Source organism: Dermacentor albipictus, chromosome 1, assembly GCF_038994185.2.
Source record: "Dermacentor albipictus isolate Rhodes 1998 colony chromosome 1, USDA_Dalb.pri_finalv2, whole genome shotgun sequence".
Lineage (NCBI taxonomy): Eukaryota > Metazoa > Arthropoda > Arachnida > Ixodida > Ixodidae > Dermacentor > Dermacentor albipictus.
This window is the reverse complement of record NC_091821.1, coordinates 107,864,328-107,870,384: the sequence shown is the minus strand read 5'-3', so window position 1 is coordinate 107,870,384 and position 6,057 is coordinate 107,864,328.

The window sequence follows — 6,057 nt, the reverse complement described above, 5'->3', positions numbered from 1 at the left end:
CAGAAGAGTTGGTCTAAAAATTAATCTGCAGAAAACTAAAGTAATGTTTAACAGTTTCGGAAGAGAACAGCAATTTACTATAGGTAGCGAGGCACTGGAAGTGGTAAGGGAATACATCTACTTAGGGCAGGTAGTTACGGCGGATCCGGATCATGAGACGGAAATAATTAGAAGGATAAGAAAGAGCTGGGGTGCGTTTGGCAGGCATTCTCAGATCATGAACAGCAGGTTGCCATTATCCCTCAAGAGAAGAGTGTATAACAGCTGTGTCTTACCAGTACTCACCTACGGGGTCAGAAACCTGGAGGCTCACGAAAAGGGTTCTACTCAAATTGAGGACGACGCAACGAGCTATGGAAAGAAGAATGATAGGTGTAACGTTAAGGGATAAGAAAAGAGCAGATTGGGTGAGGGAACAAACGCGAGTTAATGACATCTTAGTTGAAATCAAAAAAAGAAATGGGCATGGGCAGGACATGTAATGAGGAGGGAAGATAACCGATGGTCGTTAAGGGTTACGGACTGGATTCCAAGGGAAGGGAAGCGTAGCAGGGGGTGGCAGAAAGTTAGGTGGGCGGATGAGATTAAGAAGTTTGCAGGAACGGCATGGCCACAATTAGTACATGACCTGGGTTGTTGGAGAAGTATGGGAGAGGCCTTTGCCCTGCAGTGGGCATAACCAGGCTGCTGCTGATGATGATTGGGCGGTAAGAGGTGAGTTCTAATGGGGATTTGCCCTGCTTTAAGAGTGGCACCAGGCGGCTTATTTTCCATTCGTCAGGAACATTTCCCTCCTGCCATGAGGAGTTGTGAAGGCTCAACAGTTCTATCCATGTGGACTCTCCGAGATAGCACAAGGCCCGGTATGATATACCATCCGGACCCGGAGATGAGCGCCTGCAGAGAGCTAGAGCCGCTTCCAGCTCCTCCATTGTAAAAGGAAGGTCCATGCGGCAATCACGGGAATGGGGGACGTCAGCTCGGGGTGGAGGATCTGGACGAGTTCCTTGGTCTGCGATCCGCGCACAAAAGTCTTCTGCGACATCGATGTCTTGCCGCCCTTGGAAAAGCGCTAGCGCCTTGAATGGAAAACGCCGTTCCGGAAGGTAACGCAGAGTTGCACCGTTTTTCAAATGTGAGTGGCTTGCGGGGATCGAGTGTCCTGGCAAAACGTTGCCCAATGTTCCGACGCTAATCTATTGATACGACACTGAATCTTCTTTTGCATCCTCCTGGCTGCCCTAAGGTCATGAATTGATTTTGTACGCCGACATCGACGTTCCGCCCGGCGACGAAGCGCTCGAAGTCGCTCTAATTCTATGTCGAAGTCATTTCGCGTGGAAGAGATCGTCATCATGCGAGTGGCCTTTTGCATCGTAATTTTAATCGTTTGCTTTAATCCAAATGGTAGGCCCTCGTGGCAGGCATCTTCCATCTCAGATTTGAAGTTGGCCCATTGAATCGTCCGAATGGTATTCCGTGGGCGAAAAGGGTTCTAGGTGGGAATAGGTGGGAATGTGGTCACTCCCATGTGTCTCAATGTCTGGAAACCACTTCACACATCTGGCTAGGGAGTTGGAGACGAAAGCAAGGTTGAGGCAGCTGCCGTATGTCACGCCTCAAAGAAAGGTGGGGCTACCATAGTTCAGGCGAGTAAGGCCATAGTTGTGGGCGATGCTTGCTAATGTGCGTCCTCTTGCATTTGTCCTTGTACTTCCCCATGCTGGATGGTGTGCATTGAAATCTCCTATGATGACCCATGGGGCGGGACAAACCCTCAAGATATCCGCAAATCTTGGTATCGAAAGTGCTGGAAGGCGATATATACACGCCTATGAGAGTAAAGAGTTTGTTCTTTTTAACTGTGATGCATATATATTGATTGTCGTCGTGGGGTGCACTTGGTTGAAAAACATAGGGGAGTTCATGACGAACAAAAATGACGATTTTGCTGCATGCACCATTTGTTGATGACATGATAAATTCGTATCCTGACAGTCTTACTGGTTTCGACAAGTTGGGCTCACAAATGACGATGAGTGGAAACACATTGGTGTACACAAGCTGACGAAAATCTGAAATTCGTGATTTTAGCGCTCTGGAGTTCCACTGGATGATGGACGCTGCCTTGACTTCTTTCCGGAAGGATGGGATATGGGTAGCCATCTTTCTAGTTGAGGGATGCAAGCACTGGGCTTAAGGCGTCCAGCACTTTAAGTGCGTTTTGAGCACAGGATGTCCCCATGTCCACTAAAATTGCTCGAATGGCCTCCATGAGAGAACGTAGCACCGAGATGACTTGACGGTCTGTTTTAGGTGAATCATCCATGGCTGGAGAAGGATCAGGTGGGGCCCCGACCTTCTGAGGTTCCTTCGCAAGGGAGCGGCTCGGTAGCGTAGGCCATTCCTCTAAAGATAGTCTTTTCCGCTTCCTTTGTGGAAGTGGTGGGCCTTTTCGCGGCGCGACTAAGTGGCACCGCCGTGGAGTGGGTACTGTCACTTCGCGCATGCGCCTTCTTCGAAGACGTACGAGGCGCCTACGTGGACGCCGGACTACTTCGGCTGCCTCCCTGTGGGCCGAATGGTCTCTGGCCATTTGCTTGAGAACCGCGCGCTCCCTCTTGATGTGCAGACAGTGGGAATAGTCCACTGTCTGCACATCAAGAGCGCCCTTCACGAGGCCGCGTGAAGGGCGCTACAGTTGGCGCACTTCAGGACCATGGCACCGCAGGTCTGTTCTGCATGAGGTTCAGCGCAACGGGAACAATGTAGCGAGTTGGGACACACGCCTTTGACGTGTCCTAGCCTGAAACACTGATGGCATTGAAGCGGCTTCTGGATGAATGGTGGAACCGGATGTCGGAAATGTCCGAATTTAACGTGGGATGGGATACAATCCCCCTTGAATATTACTTTTACGCAGCGCGTATTCACAAGACTGCGCACTTGCGTAATGATCGTGCCTTCGTATGCCGGCTTGAGTCTAGGTAAGTCATCATTGGGAATGGCAATGTCAATGTCGTAAATCACACCGGCTATGGATGTGTCGTCGATCGGGATAAAGGGGCGCATTTTGATTCCGTCTAGCTCCGATTTCTTGATTTCCAGGCGCACTCTCGTTGTACACGTCTATGGCGAGTATATTCTTGCGTGGATTTATTCTTATGTCTTTAATTTGATCCGGCCCCACTTATTCCAGAAAAATGGATAGGGCTTGCCTGTTCAGCAATCGTAGGTTGCTTGACGGTTTTTCCGGCATAAAGATGATGACGTGTGGCCAGCGCGCAGGCCTTGACTTCACAGTCGGTGTGCTCGCAGGAGTTGACGGCGCTGTGTTGACAATTTTTCTCCTCGCCCTCTTACTCCGGACGGGTATGAAGCCGCTGTCGGATGAGTCGTCTTCCGACATAAAGAACAGCTCGGTGTCTTCGGTGTCACTGGGGCAGCCAACTCGCTTCCTCATGTGGCCTGAGGATATGCGGCCTCAAAGAAAAAAAACAAGATTTACACAACGTAGCTCAAAAACACCACTTCACGCTACTCAACGACCCGCACACACCCACGCGCATCGGCAACAGTATCTAGAAACACCAGCCCCGACCTCACATTCGTACACGGACTCAAACAGTATGAATGGAGCTGCATGGACGAGAATCTGGGTAGCGACCATTATATAGTGCAAGCGATCATCCCGCACCACAAAGCGACGATGAAGATTGGAAAAGCCAAGATCACGGACTGGCAGGCCTTTCGCAAAGACGAGAGCGCCATTAATGCGACGATAGACGACATAGAAATATGGATCAGAGGAGTCGTGGAAAGAGCCGAGAAGCATACGAAGACAATCCAGCTGTCGCAAGTCACCCCCGTGGTCAACTCCCACTTACTCCACCTGTGGGAGGCGCGGAGGGGACTCGCGAAACGCTGGCAGCGCAACAAATGCAACCGGAAACTCGAAATTCGAATCTCCAAGCTGATCAAGGAAACGCAAGAGTACTCTGAACTTGAAAAATAGAACTGGCGCGGAACATGCAACAAGCTTCAAGGGACCTTAAGCAGCAAGCGCACATAGGCGGTACTCAAGATACTCCTATCAAAGAAGAACAAGAACGCCACAAAACAGAAAGCGCAGAGACTTATACACAACAACCCGGGGAAAGAGGAAGACATGATCAAAGAAGTGAAGGAGAAGTTCCTCGGTACAGAGCGGAACATAACTGTAGATTCGCACTTTGACGAGTATCGAAGCAACCCAAATATAGAACTGGATCGGCCCTTCACAGAAGCAGAAATCGAGAGGGCCTTGAGCAAGCTTACCCGCAACACGGCGCCGGGGTACGACAGAATAAACAAGACACTCCGGAACCTTGACGGACCCTCTGTAGACGCACTCTTAAAATACATCAACGAGTGCTGGGAACACAGTAAAGTACCACGGGAATGGAAACATGCCGAGGTAACCATGATACCTAAACCCAAGAAGCCCATCAGCGTGCAGAACCTTTGACCTATATCCCTCATGTCGTGCGCTGGAAAACTATGAGCACATGGTGCACAACCGCATGATCGAACATCTCGAAGACAACGGACACGTCCCAAACACCATGTTCGGATTTAGAGCTCACCTGTCCACGCAAGACGTGTTGCTGCAGATCAAAGAAAAAGTCATCGACAAACTGGACACGCACAGCAAGAGAGCCATCCTCGCACTTGACGTGAAAGGGGCTTTCTACAACGTGTCAAACGAAGCCTTACTGCAACACCTCAACGTATATAACTGCGGTAAAAATATATATAATTACATCAAACCTTTTCTGAAAGAACGGACAGCCACAGTGGGGATAGGCACCTTACGCTCTAAGAAATTCGACATACCGCGAAATCGAACGCCACAAGGCTCCGTCATTTCGCCGATGCTATTCAATCTAGCGATGAGCTCGCTACCCAAACAACTGAAGCAAACAGAAGGGATTGGTCACAATATATGCTGACGACCTCACCATCTGGACTAAGGGAGGGTCGACAGGTAAACAGCAAGACGCTCTGCAAGAAGCTGTTCACACAACGGAGAGGTACCTGGAAGCATGTGGACTGACGTGCGCACCTGAAAAATCGGAGCTCTTGGTGCTAAGAAAGCGCACAAGACGCCGACAACCGAAGCAGATACCAGACCCGGTAGTAAAGGTGGGAGGCATGATTCGGCAGGTAACGAGGCTCCGCATCCTCGGGCTCCTGATTCAAAAGGACGGGGCCAGGGCAGCAGAGTTGGAAAAAAGTCAGAGAACAATGCAACAAATAACCCATCTTATCAAAAGAGTGACGAGCAAAAGGCACAGACTCAAGGAGGAAGACTGCACGAGAATAATACAAGTGCTGCTCACGAGCATCGTCACCTACGGGACCCCATACGTTGACATGAACAGTCAACGAGCCGAAGTAAACGCCCTCATCAGAAAATCCTACAAAATTGCGTTGGACCTGTCCCCTTCCACATACACAGTGAAAGTACTCAAAATGGGAGTTCACAACACGTGGGAAGAGCTCGTGGAAGCGCACAACGTCAACCAACTGGAGAGACTAAAGCTAACAAAAACGGGAAGAGCCCTGCTCCAAGATCTGGGCTACCAAGTCGAGGATGAGAGGCACCTACCTCAGCGTATCCCACACGAGATCAAGGACAAGCCACACATAAGTACCATTCCCAGAAACATGCATCCCGAGTACGACAAGGAAAGGAGACAGGCGAGAATACAGGTGCTCAAGCACATACTGGAACGCACAAACAGCAAAGAAGAAAATGTGAGATACACGGACGCAGCTGCGTACAGAACAAACGGCCGATTTGCAATCAGCGTGGTCGACGAGAAGGGTGAACAACTTACAGCCACATCCATACGTGCGGACGCGAGCACAGCGGAGGAGCTGGGCATAGCCCTGGCCATCGCAACGTGCAAGAAGACCCTGGTTACCGTGGTGACGGACTCGCAAGAAGCATGCAGGAGGTAGTGAACGGAAGGATCGGAAAGGCAGCACTTCAGATCTTGACCAACACAGATA